The sequence below is a fragment of the Schistocerca gregaria genome, chromosome 6 (assembly GCF_023897955.1).
Source record: "Schistocerca gregaria isolate iqSchGreg1 chromosome 6, iqSchGreg1.2, whole genome shotgun sequence".
Lineage (NCBI taxonomy): Eukaryota > Metazoa > Arthropoda > Insecta > Orthoptera > Acrididae > Schistocerca > Schistocerca gregaria.
The window spans coordinates 422,534,102-422,555,245 of record NC_064925.1 but is presented as its reverse complement, the minus strand read 5'-3'; positions in this window follow the sequence as shown (position 1 = coordinate 422,555,245).

Sequence of the window (21,144 nt, the reverse complement as noted above, 5' to 3'; positions counted from 1 at the left end):
GTCACGCCATGTTATATAATAACACCGAGATATTGGCATGCACGTCAAGCTATTGGGACAGTGTTATTAGGGAGGCAGTTGAGATTAAATTAGCGAGCAACCTCGTTAACAGGGATGGAGGTTTCTGTTTAAACTCTGTTTGGAATTCGGCTCTCTCCCTTGTCAAAAAAACAGAGGGACAGAGTCAATGCTGCCTCACCTGCGAATTCATAGTCTCACTATCGATAGCTCTGACTTTGTTCATCTTTGGTGGCACTAGTGTTCAGTGTGTGTGTGTGTGTGTGTGTGTGTGTGTGTGTGTGTGTGTGTGTGTGTTATCTTTCCTGCTTCAGTCCGACAACCGAGGTTTTAAACTTGCATGTACGCCGCCTGTCCGTTGCAGTTTGCCTAGAAAATGGCGGGGTGTTCTCCCGCCGAAATATCGGCGGTCGCTGAAAGTGTTACCTGGCTGAATTAACGGAAGTTATTTCAGAGGTGAAAAGTGTTGATAATGCCTGACATTTCAGCTTCTCTACAGTACACGCGTGTTATGCGGGTTATATCAAAATGTGGCGAGGTGCTATGATGTTGGATGCACATTGTTGAGCAGAGACGCCGGGGAGGAAGAGGAGTATATCGCTTTCTCGTCTGATTTTAACTTCCCAATGAGCTAAAGACTTTAGTTTTTAAACATCTCGGAACTGTATAACATTGCAATATTAACTTGCTTTCTTGTGTGCCTGACGTTACTTGGATTACCACTACAGTTTCCCCCTTTCCTGTTCTAGTAGCGAACATTTCACAACAGAGACGATTGATGTTAAACCTCTGTATGAGCTCAAAACACTCTAATTTCTATCTTCGTTGCCTATTCGTAAGACATGTGTATGAGGAAATGTTTGAAATCTACTGAAAATTACACACACATAAGAGCAAAAACCGAAAAATAATTACTTCATTAAAAACGAATTTTAATTTACCACGATTTTAAATCTCGCAGGCACTTAAAGATTCATAACTTCCATACAGATAGTCCTTAGAATTTGTGATTGTGAGCCCGCATCTCGTGGTCGTGCGGTAGCGTTCTCGCTTCCCACGCCCTGGTTCCCGGGTTCGATTCCCGGCGGGGTCAGGGACTTTATTTGCCTCGTGATGGCTGGGTGTTGTGTGCTGTCCTTAGGTTAGTTAGGTTTAAGTAGTTCAAAGTTCTAGGGGACTGATGACCATAGATGTTAAGTCCCATAGTGCTCAGAGCCATTTGAACCATTTTCTTTTGTGATTGTGAAATTTTAATAGCTACTAATATACTTGCAAGATTCAAAATGGAAAACGTAGTGTGCGCACAATACGTAACTGATGAACAAATAGTTCATCTCCTTACTGTTTTATTACTTACTAACTGATGTATCAATAGTTCACTTCCTTTGTATTACCTGTTACATGCACGCCAAATTCTTCCTTTTCAGTCTTACATTTATCTTCATAGCTATAAAAAATTCATATTCAGTGATTTTCAGGAATATCTCTCCTCGATTAGAAACCTTTAGGGGCTAAGAAACATAATTTTTTACCTTATAGTTCGATTTAAAAAGTTGATTATTAAAATTTCGTTGTCGCTCAAATAATTACTTATGTGCCTACTATTATTAGAAAATGAATAAAGATGCCTTTAAATGGCTGCATTTGTTTGTGTTATAGAAATTTTCTTTATCTTTGCCAGTCAGCAATCTGACAGAGAGCTTACGTCTCGTCTTATACTGGTGGAGAATAGGTAATCGTTTTATTTTTTTCTAAGTCATTAGTTTTCTTCTAGTTTGATGCAGCCTGCAACAAATTCTCACCTTTGGCCATGTTTTCATCTCAGAGTAGCACTAGCAACCTATGTCCTCAATTATTTGTAGTCTGATATACCAATATCCGTTTTATCTAACAGTTTTTAGCCTCTACAGCTACATCAAGTACCCAGAAATAATTGGCTGACATATTTACACATTTCCTATCATTCTATCCCATCCTCTTTTCAGTGTTTTGGATATTTCATATCTTCGCCAATTCTACAGAGAACCTACTCATTCTCTACCTTGTCAGTCCACCTAATGTTCAACATTCTTCATGCCTTCAATGCTTACATTCCCTCCGTTCCGGTTTTCCCACAACCCTTGATTCACTACCACAAAATTCTGTTCTCCAGATGTATATGCTATGAAATTTCCTCCTCAAATTAAGGCCGATATTTGAGACTGGTTGTTCTCTCTTAGCTGGAAATATTCTTTCTGTCTGTGCTAGTATGCTTTTTATTTCTCCTAGTTTCGTTTTATGGGTTGATGATAACCTTAACGTTATTCTCATTTCTGCTACTTCTCGTTACTTTCGTTTTTCTTCACTGTACTGTCACTAGGTAAAACTAGGAATCTGACGTCTGCACCCACGATACGCCTTGAACGTTGCCGCTATCAGTCACGTTTGAATTTTATTTAATCCTTGATAGCCTGTGGCGCTATGAGGTTTTACCGGGAGCTCGGAGTGGTGATAACACACGTTCCCTTCCGACTTTACGACCCACGCCTTTCATTCGATCTGTTTCTCCAGAGTGCCTGATATCCTTCATAGCCCCAGTTCTGCCCTTTACATGACAGTTGCTGTCAGAATTTACGTGGTTGATCCACGTACAGTGAGTACAGCAACGGCACTAGACATACTGACAACATGTCCCGAACAATTTCAATGCCTGTAATTCGTCTCTTAGGTGAACACTTTGGGAGAAGAATAGGAGACATCATTTTACAAATATACGGACCGGATACAGAATAGTTTAATTATAAGTCAACTGGGCACCAGATGCAGCCTATAGAAAAATGATAGAGGGAAATGGCATGATTACATTAAAAGAATGTCTGATGAACGAATGGCTAACTTAATGTACAAATTTTCGCCTCAGGGGCAACGAATGTTGCATGTCCTACAAAGAGAGAGAAAGATCAGCTGTAGTCTACTTAAAATTGGTACAGGCAACGACGTCTAAATAAAGCTGCATATGATGGTGAGGCTTCTCTCTCAGCAGAGCAAAGCTCATTGCCGTTTACAAATATGAGGGTGCATGAAATTTTATCTCCCCACCTACTTGCGGACTGATCTCTTTCATGAGCTAATCTACTTCTGTCACCTCTGCCTCTACAAATAGAACATTGTTTCATTCTGGATTCAGTTGCAGAACATTCCGGTTCTAGAACACTGGGAAGACTTGCAACAGTTGGTATGCAGTCGTCTGAACTCTCAAAATGGTCCCGAGTCCTCTGACGAATGGTAGTAAGCTTCTCGTAATAAAATATCACACTCTTACTGTCGGAGTATCTATTAGATGTCTCCTTGGCCAGCACATCAAAACTGCCGGTATTTCGCAGAGGCTCAGCTGTTTCCACATAGATTCTGACGTCTCCTTTGAGCTTCAGATGTGCAATGTTTAATTGAAATCCATCAGGCAATAATCACTTTCGGCCAATACCGGGAGCATTCTGTAGAAAAGTGTCCACATTTTCAGAAGGATTTTCCACAGAAGGTGGTCAAAAATTCACAGCCCGGAGACTGTCAATTGTAGCAGACAGCGATGCGGCGGGAGAGGAGGGGTGGGGAGTGGGGATTGAGATTGTTTGTACCGTCGCCAGAATGGTTAAGGCTACTTTCCGAGCAGGGGGCTTCTCTCGGTAGGCTTAAAGGTGCCCCTGCAAATATCCACTCCTAACTTGAAATAAAATTTAGTTACAACGAAGCAGATAACCAACACCACTTTCTTCATACTCGCCACCTGAAAACGAGGAAACAGCTTTTCTTCTCTGGTGACCACTACGATCTTGGCATCTTTGGTTGGTGCATTGGCAGCTGAAAATTGTTGCTTACTCGAGTCGTGTGGTGATTTAGTTGACGTGGCACGACGTGGATAAACCCAGGCGAACCACCATGCCTTCTGATGGAATGTGAGACAGCAGGCTGCAACACGGTGGGCAGCATAGTGTGACCAGAAGAGGATGGACCCTGTGACAGTGCGAAGCGGACGGTGGATGAGCAGGGATTCCGGTCAGCGGGCAGCACCTGATCTCTGCTATCCGCTAGCGCGCAGCGTCGGGATGTGCCTGCGTAATTGGATGCGCTGCACCCACTGGTGACAGATACAGGTAGCAGCATGTGGGAAAGGGCTCCCGACCAGTACTGCTCCAAGCTAAATCTGACGATTAATTCATGGCAACGAGTGCCATAAAATAAGATGAGTGCGGAGCGATACACCATCACAACTCCTGTATAGTGTTTTTAGTCAATCTATTAGAAAGCGAACGGGTGTGTAGTGCAGCACCGTCACTTCACGCTTCTTGTCGTCGCTCCTGGAATATTTCTGCAAGACGTCTCGGTCTAATGGTATTGTCCTCATACATGGCGCATATATTTGTTTCTATCTCCGCTGCTTCTTCTGGATCATACAGAAGAATATGTCGAAAATGTTCTGATTTCTCCACTTGGCAATACATTTTCTGGTGTCCACAGCTCCACTCACAATCTCCAAATTCTGATACCAACAGTGAACTAGAAATAGAAAATTGACATTGTGTAACTAAATCCATAGGAACAGGAATACCAACATGCAACGTGCTTGTGGCTTACGTACGAACCTAATATAATGCATGGATTCGAAAAATCCGTGGTATGTTTCCAGAAGTATGTGTCACAGATAACTGCGCACATCACATGCACTTTTTCTAAATTACAGGCCTATGGTGTGCGAGCACATAGCTAGAGCCCGATAGAATCCCAGATGTGATCCACCATGTTAAGACTAGTCGAGTCTGGTGACCAGACATCAACATGAGTTCACTATCATAACCGATAGATCATTGTAGCATGAATCTGGCATTGCGACACGACAGTTATGTCACAAGACGCCCTCGCTGACAAGAAAGACATCTAGCATAATTAGATGGAGGTAGACAGAAATAACGCTCAATTAGACCAGAGCAATCATCTTGCTTAAGACTAAGTTTTTCAGAAGTTTGAAATATAGATCGTGCTTCAATACAAGATGCTTTTGTAAGTAAGCTGTTTAGGTTTTTTGTATTGATAACGCCACGTAGCCCACTGTATGTAAATCATTGGCTGTGCTGTGTTCAGTCAGTGGCTGTTGGCATTGTTGTAATACTCGCCATTGTAGTGTTGGGCAGCTGGATGTTAACAGCGCGTAGCGTTGCGCAGTTGGAGGTGAGCTGCCAGCAGTGGTAGAGGTGGGGAAGTGAGATGGCGAACTTTTGAGAACGGATAATCTGGAGGTGTGTCCATCAGAAGCAGTACATTTGTAAGAATGGAGGTCATGGAGTGCTATATATATTATGACTATTAAGGTAAATACATTGTTTGTTCTCTATCAAAATCTTTCATTTGCTAACTAAGCCTATCAGTAGTTAGTACCTTCCGCAGTTTGAATCTTTTATTTAGCTGGCAGTAGTGGCGCTCGCTGTACTGCAGTAGTTCGAGTAACGAAGATTTTTGTGAGGTAAGTGATTTGTGAAACATATTCTCTTGTAGGGATTACTGAAAGACAGATTTCGTTGCGCTAAAAAAATATTGTGTCAGTTTCAGCACAGTCTTGTATAATTATTCCAAGGGGACCCTTAGCCGAGGGTACCTCACTGGAATCTTCTGAATTTTTTTTGTAGATTGTGTAATTAGTGTAGCTATTGTTTATTGCTAGCACGTAATTATACAGAGAATTTTCTTTGTAGTTGTAGTTTTCATTGTTGTACAGTAAAACAGTTGTGGCATGCATGTACATTTCGCAGCTGCGCTTGCAATTAACTAGATATTATTTTCAGTGCTATGTTAATGTGTTCTCTTTTTTTCCTCTTCCGATTGTGCTTTACTGTGTTATCGAGTGAAATATTGTGACAATAATGGCGTGTGAGAAACGTAACACTAGGCTCCAAAGTAAACTGAGAAATAATAGTGACGGCGAGCGTAGCTTATCAGCACCACTGTGTAATGAATTAACAGACATTCGAAGTAGTAATTTGGTAATTGTGCATAGGGAAATGGAGCGGGTGGCAAATAATGGTGTAGACAGTGAAGCAAATAGTGAACAGTGAAGCATTATCGATCGATCGGTCAGCAACAGCTCGTCTCAGGAATCCGAAATGACAGAACACATTATTGCAGATTCTGTTGACTCAGGTTTTGGGTCCTCGCCGTTTTCTCAAATGAGTCAAGACACATTTTCTGCTTGTCAAAATGTGAATGTTGCCGGTGAAAATGCACTGCCAAAAAGCATAGAGAAACAGATTCCAGACACTAATACATTATTATTGCAATTAATGGAACAAATGGAACAAAACCAGAGACAAACAGACCAAAAGCTTCAAACGTTAGACACAATGGAACAAAATCTTCAAAAGTTAGACACCACACTTGAACAAATACGTGAAGATTTAACTACTTAGTTACATAAAATCGAATCGAAACGTCAAAAAGTCTGTAATGACGTAAAAACACATATTTGTAATCGTTTCCAACCTTTTTTTCGCGTAATGAAAATGCATTACAGAATCACGAAACAGCCATAAAGGAACTGCAAACTATAGTTCATGAAAATCACGACACCTTGCAAGCTAAAATTGACTAAGTTCCATTTACCGATTGGGTTACGCAACTTGCAAAAACTGAGGAAAACTTAAAGGACACAGTAGATACTCTGAAACTTGGTTCAGAAAAACACACAGAGGAAATAATTTCACTATCGGATAAAGTAGCCGAACTTGCAGATCAGTTCACTAACTTATCTACAAAGGTAGATGATGATCTGATGACACAAGACCTGTAGCCTTCACCGACACTGAAGAGTACGAACAAATTAGAAAGTTCAAACAAAATCAAAATCAAATCAATACACTGTGCAAAAGTGAAATCCGGGATGTACAAGATCAGTTGGCTCAAGTAATACAAGAATTACCTATTTCAGAGGACACCTGCTCTCCAATACGGAAAGAGGGACATAGAAATACGGAACAACCACAAAATAATAAGGACACTTTGGAAATTATGAAAGAAATTGGCAAAGTACAACGAATTTTGAGATGGAACCGCCGAAACGACGTAACCATGACCGACATGCGACTCGCCGACATGATGATTTTGACTATAAGCTGTTCATTACTACACGTAAATTTAAAACATTTAACAATTGTGGCAACGACTTCACCCACAAGCGTGGCTCCATCAATTCTCTCATTGTTTTCCTCCCAACTGGTCATTAGAGCACAGATTAGAATTTATGTGTGGCTACTTAGAGAATGAACCAGCTGAAAGAATGCGATCTGTCACAGTGAAGGAGAATTTTATCATGCCTTCCTCTCAACATATTGGTCTCAAGCTACACAAGACCGAATAAAACATAGCATCATAATGATGAAACATTTCGAACAATCTGAATTCACCAGTCTTGTGAAATATTTTCAAAACATGTTGCACAAGAATCAGTACCTGTCAAACCCATACAGTCCCTCAGAACTCATCCGCATTTGCTGAATCAAATTACCTGAACATTTACGACGAATTATTTTGGCAGGACGTAGCAAAGACGACATTGAAGATTTTCAGGGACTCTTACAAGAATTAGAAATTGACACTGACAATAGTGGAACGCGAAAACAGGAACACAATAATTACAGGTCACATCCGTCGCAATCCCGCGATGAAAGAAATTATAACTGGACACGACAAGGCTATTCTCACAACACAAATCGTGACCAAAACAGACACCACCCGTATGACAACCGTTGGCAGAGTAGTAATAATTACAGGGAAAGATCACCTCTCCGTGGTAGTGACTATCACAGAGACAGTCAGAGAAAGAGACAATATGGGAACCAAAATAATTATTATCAAGGGAGACAGAATAACTTTAGACGCAACGGTCCAGCGCCCAGTTACGATTCAGGGATAAATTGTCCACCACGTGACCGACAAGAAAGAAACTATAGAATCTACCGACATGACGACCGACGATATGATCGTAACGACAGACCTGAATTGCATCAGAACTGGCGGGTTTCAAACAGGGCGGGGTCCTCTCGACAAGGTGAATTTTTATAAGTTAGGTCTCCAAATCCCAATAACGACGCGCGCCATCAAAGAGACAATAGGCAATGACTCATACCGCTGGCTGCCACAAAATGTACTTATTCAACTGACGACGCAGCTGCCGTAGCTAGTAATTACGTAAAAATGGGAGATATTAGGGACATCTGACTCCAGGAACACAACGTAAAACATAAGAACATTGCATATCCTGTGATTCACATTACAGTAAATGACATAAAATTTACGGCAGTACTTGACTCTGGCAGTCCCATTTCAGTAATTAGTGAAACAGCCTTTAGCAAATGCAACAAATCGAACGATTGCCCCACACATCCGTTACGTAAGATTAAATTACAAGGTGCAATCTTTGGAAAAAGTGTAGATGTACGCCAACAAACCAGCTTAGAATTCTTTTGCCAAAGCCCAGCTTCTCTATGAACTTTCTTATTGGTTCATTATTGTCGACGGAAATTATATTGGGAGTAGACTTTTTGAATGAATACAAAGAAATCTTAAGCTTTCACTATGCTGAAATAAGTTTTTGAGATTTTACAAGCACATTCCACAGTTTTTACTCAAAAAACAGGAACAATCAAGGGATTTCAATACCAATTTTGTGTTTGTGATCGTTCTAAATTTTGTGTTAGACAATACGTAATTCCGGCACATTATAGGGACCGTGTTAGAACAGAAATACAATCTATGCTTGACGAGGGCACTATTGAGCCTGCAGTAAGGTCATACAACAATCCATTACATGTTGTTGAGAAGAAAAATGGATCGATCAGGCTTGTCTTAGATTCGAGACATATCAATACTATCATCATTCCTGAAACAGACAAGCCGCAAACGCTGGAAGAGCTTCTTAAAAATTGTAATGGTGTAAAGTGTTGTCTTCTATTCATCTCAGATCCAGCTTTTATCAGATCGAACTTTATCCAGAATGTAGAAAATACACAGCTTTCCTTTGTTTCGGCGTTTGTTATCAATTTCGGAAACTTCCTTTTGGTTTGAACATTTCTTTGGCAGCGTTCATTCGCGGGCTAAATTCCATATTACCTGATTTCTTAAAACGTCACATCACCTTATATATGGATGATATTCTAATTGCAGGTGCCTCATGGGAACAACATAATCGCATCCTCAACAGCTTGTTACATATTTTTGCAGAATCTGGAATTACAGTTAACTTAGAAAAGTCTGAATTCGGTAGGACAAAGGTGAAGTTTTTGGGACATATTATTCCTTCTGAAGGCAATTAGCCGGATCCTGAAATATTAGAAGCAATCAGAGCCATTCCAGTTCCATCCACAAAAAAAGTCCGAAATTTTATAGGTCTTGTAAATTTTGACAGTCTTTTCTGAATATGCAAATTCTAGTGACACCAAAACTTTGTTCTCTCACTGGAAAAAATACTATTTGGAACTGGGACGATCAAGCACAGGTGGAATTCAATTCTTCCAAAGAATCGCTACTTAACGCTGCCAATACTAGGTCATCCAGATCTATCACAAGATTTCTGCCTTAGGACGGATTCTTCTAAAGTCGGTCTTGGTGGCTATTTATTTCAAGAAGCCACAGAAAAGGACACTACTGTTCACAAAACCATTGCTTTTGCTAGCCGAGTGCTAACAAAATCTGAAAAAAATTATTCCGTTACTAAATTAGAAGCTTTAGCTATCGTTTGGGCATTAAACAAATTCCGTTTCTTTCTTTCTGGTAAGCACGTAAAAGTATACAGTGGTCATCGTGCATTACAATTTCTTATGTCTTCAAAATTGAATCATGATAAGTTAAAACGCTGGGCATTGTTTCTGCAAGAATTCCACTTCACAATAATTCCCGGCAAGGAGAACATTGTTGCGGACGCACTGTCACGCTCACAGGCTGGGCTTGAGAAAAGTAACACAGCAGACAACCTAGAGAACAATTTCAGTATTCTTTATATTCAGAAAGTCGCCTTTCAAAACTTCATCACCACCTCTTTAAAGGACATTGCTCATGAACAAGATAAAGATCCGATTTGGAAAGACATCAAAAGTAAATGGCATGAAAAGACACACACTCAGATTCGGCATTATTATCTGGTTAGAAACAACATACTCTTCAAACGCTGCACTGTTGATGACAAGCTATGGGTACTTTGCATTCCAGATGATTTTGTTAATAAGCTCATTTGGTACATTCATTTCAGCTACGCAAATTTTGGTCCACAAAAATGTTATCATATTCTTCGGACGACTTGATATTTTAACAATATGGAAAAGAGAATTCGAAGAGTCTTGTCTATTTGTAAATTTTGTCAAAAGGCGAAACCATCTACTATCTCACATCGTGCTACGTTGTTTCCTATCATTCCTTCTAAATTAAAAGAATTTGCTGCTGTTGATCTCTTGGGACCCCTTGTTAGAACATCTAATGGAGTTTTGTACGTTCTAGTCGCTGTTGAAATTACTTCAAACTTTGTTTCTTTCACTCCGTTACGTAAATCCACTGGACGGTCTGCATCCAATGCCTTTGTTAAAAATTTCTTACGTGAAGTTGGCCACGTTGCTAAAGTCATTTCAGATAACGGACCGGAATTCAGATCTGCTGTTTGGTCACGAATGCTTCGGAACCATAAAATCAAACCTGTTTTTATTTCATTGTACTCACCACATTGTAACCCGTCTGAACGGATTATGAAAGAAATCAATAAGCTTTGCAGACTTCATTGTCACAGAAACCATCAGCATTGGGACAGATATTTACACTTATTTCAAAATGTGCTGAATGAAATGCCTCATGACTCCACTGCTTTACCACCTACTCTTGTACTGAAGAATGAAGAACCACCGAACAGAATCACAGAGCTTGTACCTTTTCCGAATACATGTAAACATCGACACAAAGACATAATGGATTTGGCTATTAAAAATATAAATTCTGCAGCAAACAAAAGCAGAAAACTACACGGTAAAGCAAATGCGAAGAAATTATATATTGGTCAGAAAGTTGTCATTGAAGCTCATTCATTGTCACATAAGAAGAAGCACTTGAGTCACAAATTCTTTCTAGTTTATAATGGACCTAACAGAATCCGACGTATACCACATGATAATTGCGTTGAAGTTGAAACTCTGCGTACTAGGAAGAGTAAAGGTTTACATCACATTTCACATGTAAAACCGTTTATTGAAAGATAATCTGATTTGTGACTTTGTCTTCGCCATATAACTTTTCACTTTACATTACTAGTATGCTTTGTCACACTTACAATCTGTTTACATGCAACAATGTTTGAAGTGAAGTATGCAGTCAAGAACCAAGAGAACTTATTTAAACAGAAATTACGAATGCATTGGGAACAGACGACACAGTGTTATTGTGTGTGTGTACATTCTTGCTTGTTAGTTGCACGATTACGTAACGACTACAAGGCTCACATACTTAGAACATTTACCAGTACTGCTAATGAGATTTTAATGCAACATTTTGGTTTACTTGAAAATACATTCTGGATTTAAAGTACTTTCTGTGAGATACCAGATGACGCAGTGGTTAGTTTATGTGACAGCTACACGATTTTATCACGACGCTACTAATGAGTGACAATTTACAATGTTGCTTTTGCGATGTTTCTGTTTTATATCTGCTCAATTTTTCTGGAGTCTTCTGGAAAGTAAAACATGTTTTAGTAGTAACTTATGTGATATAGCTACAATGAGGCAGCCTTTTCCGTAGCACACCAATACATTACAGAACAGTACTTTCTTCATCACGGCAATAAGCGTAATAACTGAGATATCTATACACAAAGCATTTCACTTTTATCATGAGGTAAGTACATTGACTTCTGCAGAACTTAGCTTTCGGAGGACGATGACAACGACACTTCCACAGAGATTATCTTACAACAAGACCCACAGTTTAGCGCTACAGTACACGTATTTTAGTGATTAACTTTGTACTTAAAACATTTATTTTTAAACATATTTGAAGTAAAATGATACAAAGGTTTTCCGTGATACATTTCATTCCATTGCTGTAACCTGTAACACCTGAGGGTATAATTACATTAATCCTCAGGGGGTGCAAGCTTACTTTGTGTACCATGTGTCTGGCAAACACAAGGAGCCCTAGCTAATATGGTATTTGCTTACACAACTTTACACATTGGTACCATATTTCTGTAACACATAAATTACACATATATCTGATCATTTAACTGAGAGAGAGAAACTTTTTTTTTACTACATCAGTGACAGATGTTAACGCAATTACACAGCTGGATAACTTCACACTTATGAAATTGTATTTTGTGTGTACTGTGTGAACCCTTCATATTTTTTGGGAATCATTGTGATACTATGAGAGCTTTGAATGATATATTTGGTATGGGATCATGATTTTTAAAGTACATTTGAGGTAGATAACACCACTGAAATGAACAGGTTTTGAAATTATTGCACAAAGCTACGACGTTTTTGAGGTTTAGCTAAGTTTTTATGATGTTATTATTACGATGACAATGTGTATTATGCTGTTGAGGTATGTTTATGGTCAATAAGCTGATGCTATATGAGGAATCTGATTATGCTCCATATTCATTATGATGATATATTGAAGTGTCGACGAATATGTATATGTGCAATAAGGTAAGGCATAATGCGTAGTGGTTAGGGACTCTGATTTGTGAAAAAGAATGTAGGAAACCAAGAATAGTACTTTAAGAGTTATGAAATGAGTGTATATGCGTGAATGTATCACAATGCCGCCAAAATTTTTTTGGACATTGTTATATTTACAGGATTTTGTTTCTACACATTTGTAAAGCAAATTTTCGACCTGTTAAATTTTATATGAGACTGTCACTGTAGTGCAAAATGGTGTCGTAAATATTTCGGTAAGAAAGTTAAGTGACCGCCTTCACGTAATGCGTCGTGGGCACCATGATGCGCGACGGTCGCCTGAAAAAAAGCCATTAGTGACTGCCTTTCAGAGGCACAGGTTGAAAAAAAAGGAGGCCAATATCCTCGCTATTGACACTTCTTTGTAGAAAGCATCGCAAATACGACACGCTCAAACTTGAAAACATATGATTACACTGTGGAGCTCGTAATTTATTATATTTACTAAAATGCCTAATGAAATGATGAGAAACATTTCACATCTATTGTCTTGCTATTTGAAAGATTGTTTAGTGCATTATGGAATGCCATATGGCTAGTGAATGACGTTTCATGCCTTGCTTTGCCGATTATGTTTAATATCTAGTTTCTAGCTGCACTGCAGCATTTGGTTAAAATAAAATTTAATGGATGTACTAATATAGATCTTTTATGCCTACAGATCCGGTAAACAGTAATTTTATTATCTACCTCCAAAAAAACGAGGAAGCACAAAAAGACATTTCCCTTCACAGAAATTGCACACATTTTTTTTGTCAATGACTCGTAACTTTTTAGTAGTCTAAGTTAAGGTGATGCATCACTCTAGTATTAAATTGTGACATAGGTATTAAACATGGACATTTTTACTGTAATATTTTTTCTGCTCGAGCTTTGCCATGTTTCAGTTATTGCATTTGCTGCTGCTGTGTGCCAGGCATAGTGCTGCAGAATTTCACTTTGTGTTACTCTGTTAACCCAGATTTACTACTGCTTTTTTCTTTTCTTTTGCTGAACAGTGGCTCATATTAGTGATAATGTTGCATTTGCTTTGCTAACTTATAAATAACTTATGTATATTGCTGCTTGCTTTTCCAATTCGCAATTTTTGTCATTGCTGTTTGTGTTAATTTTTTTCTGCTGCTGCATTGCATTGTCGCTTAGTTTAGCATCTGAGCTCAGTAGATTTAAGTTAGCTTAAGAGAGGGAGTAGACTATATAAAAAACTAATGATGATGAATTGGAAGAAATGCATTGAGAAGCTTTAAGAAAATGGTTTGGCCAAAAAAGTGGAATACAGTGGAGAAAAACTATTTTTGAAAGAGGATGTGAACAGAATACAGAAATCATGCTTGGATAGGATTTATTTTTTTGGGCTGGAGAAAATGTTGAAATAAGAGGGACGATCTATGAAATGAAGTTTTGGGTTGGACTGCAGTACTAAATGCTACACTTCCTTTTGTGTAATCCCACTATGTGTTTGTGTACCCTTGTGTATTTGTTTTCTTCCTGTTTCTGTACAGTTTCATAGAACTTTTTCTCTTCTAATACTACGTTACATTCACTATGATGAGGAATGCTATTATCCTCAAATATAATTTGCATTCATAATACGTTATTTACTTCGTAAAGATGTTTAGGCATTATTTATTTTGTTTTGTTTTAATGTTCCTGTCAGAATTTGATGTTTCAAAATTTGTTCTGATCTTTTATGTACGTACTTACGTAATAATTCTTGTAACACTGATGCACATGTTTATTTCTAGTCTTTTGTAAAGCCTGTCTTACTACAAATGTTATCTGTATTGTTATGTTCTTTAATGATGTATTTTGTACATTTGTTATTGTTTTCTCATGTTATAACAATGTATAGGCACCAGTTCTTCAAATTAAGTTTCATTTCAGTGCCCACGTTTCTGTTGGTTGTAATATATGCACAGTTTGTGAGAAGATGGGACTGTTAGTGCTTGCATGTGTGCAAATAATTCAGCAAGCGGCTCGTTAACAGCACAGCTGGTTCTAAGGACAATCCCAAAAACTTCGTGAGTGCACAATTGGTGGTTATGGACTTGCTATATTATCCGCAAGACTCTTCAATGGTGATTGTGCACCCACACAGTCAGAACAGATGGCTGCTGGCCATCTCTACAAGGACTACAGTGGGTCTGCATCTTTGATGGCCCACTAATACCATGATTTCTACAAGGACTGCAGTAGGCGTGCACCTCTGGTGGCCTCCAATACCGTAATCTCTAACAAGACTGTAGTGGTCTGTTCTGTGATGACCCACCTACCAATATTCTTCAAAGCTTCGACTCACTCTGCTGTGGGTTTGCTCTGTTGTGGCCCACTACCTGTCTGCATGTCAAGAGTCAGCACTGTCTGACCGTTGGAAGGACAACACTACTTCCTTGAAACTGCATAGAAGTTTACTTCTGTGTGCATTTTCTTTTACTGCTCAGACTTTGAGGGAAAAAAACTGCAGTTTTACTGTGGTGAATGATCAGGTCTGTCTTCACGGACTGTGTGAAAATTTTAGCTTTTGACAAACATTGCATCAATAAGTGTGTGCATATGATTTCTTTGTTATTGTACTTGTGAACTTTTTTTAACAAATATGTATTGGCCAGTGCCCAAAACAATTTGTAAAATTTTTTGTGGGGAGCTTGGGGGTTATGTAAGTAGGCTGTTTAGGTTTTTTATATTGGTAACTCCACGTAGCGCTCTGTATGAAAACCACTGGCAGTGCTGTGTGCAGTCAGTACTGGTTGGCATTGTTGTAAAAGTCGCCATTGTAGTGTTGGGTAGCTGGATGTTAACAGCGGGTAGCGTTGAGCAGTTGGAGGTGAGCCGCCAGCAGTGGTAGATGTGGGGAAGTGAGATGGCGGATTTTTGAGACTGGATAATCTGGAGGTGTGCTATATATATTATGACTATTGAGGTAAATACACTCCTGGAAATTGAAATAAGAACACCGTGAATTCATTGTCCCAGGAAGGGGAAACTTTATTGACACATTCCTGCGGTCAGATACATCACATGATCACACTGACAGAACCACAGGCACATAGACACAGGCAACAGAGCATGCACAATGTCGCCACTAGTACAGTGTATATCCACCTTTCGCAGCAATGCAGGCTGCTATTCTCCCATGTAGACGATCGTAGAGATGCTGGATGTAGTCCTGTGGAACGGCTTGCCATGCCATTTCCACCTGGCGCCTCAGTTGGACCAGCGTTCGTGCTGGACGTGTTGACCGCGTGAGACGACGCTTCATCCAGTCCCAAACATGCTCAATGGGGGAAAGATCCGGAGATCTTGCTGGCCAGGGTAGTTGACTTACACCTTCTAGAGCACGTTGGGTGGCACGGGATACATGCGGACGTGCATTGTCCTGTTGGAACAGCAAGTTCCCTTGCCGGTATAGGAATGGTAGAACGATGGGTTCGATGACGGTTTGGATGTACCGTGCACTATTCAGTGTCCCCTCGACGATCACCAGAGGTGTACGGCCAGTGTAGGAGATTGCTCCCCACACCATGATGTTGGGTGTTGGCCCTGTGTGCCTCGGTCGTATGCAGTCCTGATTGTGGCGCTCACCTGCACGGCGCCAAACACGCATACGACCATCATTGGCACCAAGGCAGAAGCGACTCTCATCGCTGAAGACGACACGTCTCCATTCGTCCCTCCATTCACGCTTGTCGCGACACCACTGGAGGCGGGTTGCACGATGTTGGGGCGTGAGCGGAAGACGGCTTAACGGTGTGCGGGACCGTAGCCCAGCTTCATGGAGACGGTTGCGAATGGTCCTCGCCGATACTCCAGGAGCAACAGTGTCCCTAATTTGCTGGGAAATGGCGGTGCGGTCCCCTACGGCACTGCGTAGGATCCTACGGTCTTGGCGTGCATCTGTACGTCGCTGCGGTCCGGTCCCAGGTCGACGGGCACGTGCACCTTCCGCCGACTACTGGCGACAACATCGATGTACTGTGGAGACCTCACGCCCCACGTGTTGAGCAATTCGGCGGTACGTCCACCCGGCCTCCCGCATGCTCACTATACGCTCTCGCTCAAAGTCCGTCAACTGCACATACGGTTCACGTCCACGCTGTCGCGGCATGCTACCAGTGTTAAATACTGCGATGGAGCTCCGTATGCCACGGTAAACTGGCTGCCACTGACGGCGGCGGTGCACAAAATGCTGCGCAGCTAGCGCCATTCGACGGCCAACACCGCGGTTCCTGGTGAGTACGCTGTGCCGTGCGTGTAATCATTGCTTGTACAGCCCACTCGCAGTGTCCGGAGCAAGTATGGTGGGTCTGACACACCGGTGTCAATGTGTTCTTTTTTCCATTTCCAGGAGTGTACATTCTTTGTTCTCTATCAAAATCTTTCATTTGCTAACTATGCCTATCAGTAGTTAGTGCCTTCCGTACTTTGAATCTTTGATTTATCTGGCAGTAGTGGCGCTAGCTGTATTGCAGTAGTTCGAGTAACGAAGATTTTTGTAAGGTAAGTGATTTGTGAAACGTATAGGTTAATTTAGTCAGTGCCATTCTCTTGTAGGGATTACTGAAAGTCAGATTTTGTTGCGCTAAAAAAATATTGTGTGTCAGTTTAAGCACAGTCTTGTATAATGGTTCAAAGGGGACGTTCCATTTTTAACAATTTCAACAACGGATCTCTGTCTCGGAATCTGACAGAAAACCCAAACAGATTCTGGTCGTATATAAAGCACATCAGTGGCAAGACGCAATCAGTACCTCCACTGCGCGATAACAAAGGTGAAGTCACTGATGACAGCGCCACCAAAGCAGAGTTATCAAACGCGGTTTTCCGAAACTACTTCAGCAAAGAAGAGGAAATAAATATGCCAGAAATCCAATCAAGCACAGCTGCAAAGATGAGAAACATAGAAGCAGATATCCTCGCTTTAGCAAAGCAGCTTAAATCACTTAATAAAGGCAAGGATTCCGGTCCAGATGATATAGATTACCAGTCAGGTTCCTTTCAGAGTATGCAGATGTAAGAGCTCCATATTTAGCAATTATATAAAACCGCTCTCTCACTCATTGTTCCGTACCTAAAGACTGGAATATTGCTCAAGTCACACAAATACCCAAAAAGGGAAGTAGGAGTAATCCGTTGAATCAAATCCGTATATCACTAACGTTAATTTCTAGTAGGGTTTTGGAACATATACTGTATTCGAACATTATGAAGTACCTCGAAGAAAACAATTTACTGACACATAGCACGAATTCAGAAAATATCGTTCTTGGGGAACACAACTAGCTGTTTATACTCATGAAGTAATGAGTGCCATCGAAAGGAGATGTCAAAATAACTTCACATTTTTAGATTTTCAGAAGGCTTCCGACATCGTTAGTCACAAGCGTCTTCTAACCAAACTGCACGCCTCTGGAATATTACCCTAGTTGTGCGACTGGGTTCGTAATTTCCTTTCAGAATGATCACAGTTCGTAGTAACAGACCGAAAGTCATAGAGTAAAAAAAAAGTAACATCCGGCGTTCCCCACGGATGAGTTATAGGCCGTCTATTGTTCCTGATCTATATTAACGACATAGGAACCAATCTGAGTAGCCTTCCTACATTCTGTGCAGGTGATGCTGTCATTTACCGTCTTGTCAAGCCATCAGATGACCAAAACGAATGACTTAGATAAGATATCTATGTGGTGCGGAAAGTGACAATTGACCCTGAACAAAGAAAAGTGTTAAGGTATTCACATGAGTACTAAATGAAATGCGCTGTATTTCGATTTCGCGATAAGTCGCACAAATCTGAAGACTGTAAATTCTTAGGGATTACAATTACAAGCAATCTAAACTACAACAATCACATAGATAATGTTGTGGGTAGAACAAACGAAAGACTGCGATTCATTGGCAGAACACTTAGAAGGTGCAACAGATCTACTAAAGAGGTTGCTTACACTACACATGTCCGCCCTATTCTGGAGTACTGCTGTGCTGTGTCGGATCCGCATCAGGTGGAACTGACGGATGATATCGAAAAAGTACAAAATAGGGTGGTTCGTTTTGTATTATCTTGAAATAGGGGAGATAGTGTCACAGACATGGTACCTGAATTGGAGTGGCAATCAATAAAACAAAGGCGTTTTTCGTTGCGACGGGATCTTCTCATTAAACTTCAATTACCAGTTTTCTCCTCCGATTGCGAAAACATTTTGTTGGCATCCACCTACATAGGGAGAAATGATGATCACGATAAAATAAGAAAAATCAGGGCTCGCACAGAAACATTTAAGTGCTCGTTTTTCTCGCGCGCCGTTCGAGAGTGGAAGGGTAGAGAGACAGGTTGAAGGTGGTTCATTGAACCCTCTGCCAGGAACTTCATTGTGAATAGGAGAGGAATCACGTGGATGTAGATGTACTACCATAGGTCCGATGTAAGTGTGCAACACTGCCCTACCCAGACTGTGTCCACGGCGTGGTTCACATTTCGAGCAGACGTTCGCCTTTATGACGTCGTATCCTAACACGATCTGGTGTTGCAAGAAACGAGATTTATCCAATCAGGCGAAACATTTCGACTGATCTCTCGTCCAACATCGTTGATCTCACAATCCCACCAAAATCGTAACTGACTACCTGTATGTTGCTACATCAACATGGGAACGCATAGAGCTCGGCTCTCGCAGATAGCCATGTTCAAAAGTGCGCACTGAACGGTGTGCTCCCAAGCATTTGTGTCTGCAACCGTACTTAGCTATCAAGTCTGCCTCATATCACCGCCTACCCTACTTAGGTGTGATGAATCGTGGACGTACATTGTCGCCTGGGAGTGGTGCCCTCGTTCTTCAGCGTTACTGCAGACGCTCAAGGGAGTAGTGTACGAAAGACTCACCAACTTCTACCTTTCCGAGATGCTTGTTCTAAGGCGCTGGTCGTTGTAATTTATGTCTAAGTTGCTTATCTTGGTAGAATTCCCCACTTGCGGCCCGTATCTTTGTTACAGTAAGTCTTCATATGTCTCTACTCCTCTTGTATGCTTTCCCTAATTCGTCACGTGGTACTCCGTCACAAGGTGGATGTTAATCATAATGTAATCATAAGCGTATGCTGTTCATAAGTACTGATAATTCAAGGAGCTTCGTCGCCATCGTACAGCATCGAAGGTTCTCGACGACACAAACATTTACGCCTCCGTTGCCATTTCCATCGCAGCGCAGAGAAAATGGACGTTCGCCGGAGGGAGGTCTACAAATACAGGTGAGATTCCAGTGGTCATTCCTGGACATTTCGAACGTTACTGTAGTGAAAAAAAAGAACTATTCGAAAAATATTTCATTGCAAGATAACAAACAAGTTCACTTCAAAGAGTGATTCTTTCACTTGGTAGCGGAGTGTTTTGAACCCCCGTGGGAGATCGAAATTTTCTGTTGGTCCGGGGCTCGAACCCGGAACTTGGTGGCTCACAGGCATCGCTGTTAGTGATTGAGCTATCAGGGAAAGAGACTCGCCCTCGCAGCTTCACTTGTGTCAGTATTCTTTCTTTACAAATTTCTGTGAAGCAAAGGCTGCTGTTTCTGCTCTGTTAGTCGTATTGATTATATACCAGTGCGATTAGCCTCACGCATCACAGTGGGGTTCACTTCGTCTTCTTTCCTCTACGTAGCGTTCATCCCGTCTAGCAAGGAGCCCTCTTTTCTAGGTTTTGGTAAATTACATGTTGCTATTTAACTTTGTGCCCAGTACTCTTCTTGACGCAACAGTCATTAAAGTAACCTAAGGGAGGGAAGACGTGCGTCTCAGATGTCTGGTAATCTTTCAAAGTTTATTGTGTGTGTTTAAGATGCGCTTCCTGTTTATTAAAATATCTAAAACAACTTAGTATTCGTAACAGGTTCTTCAGATGCACGGTTTTTTGCCGTATGACGTGATTATTTGTAGCCACGGTCTTCTTGTTGGACAAAACACTGCTTATACTCGTAGTTCCATAACTTCCACCGGATGCCAGGTCGCCTGAAGTAATATAAACGTTAATTTAATTTAGCCTTATGTTCCATCATAAGGCAGCGCGCAACAGAATTCTAACTACCGGAATTCAGTTGTAACGATTAGAGATTGAATTTCTTTTTATGACTAGGTGCAAGAAGTTGATGACCGCAAGGGATCGGGTGGAGTGTTGGTATCCACACTGTGGAAAGGCTTAACAAACTGAGTCGATTCCTAACTGACATATACTTAGAAAAGGGAGCGTACTTCTGAATTTCAGTAAACATTTAACATTTATAAAATCCTTACACTATGATAATAAAATGCTATAACTTTTTGTCACTGTATTAATCGTCATTATTCAACGGGGATCATGTCGACTCTGTCTCGCATCATGGACGCTGATATGCTCGTA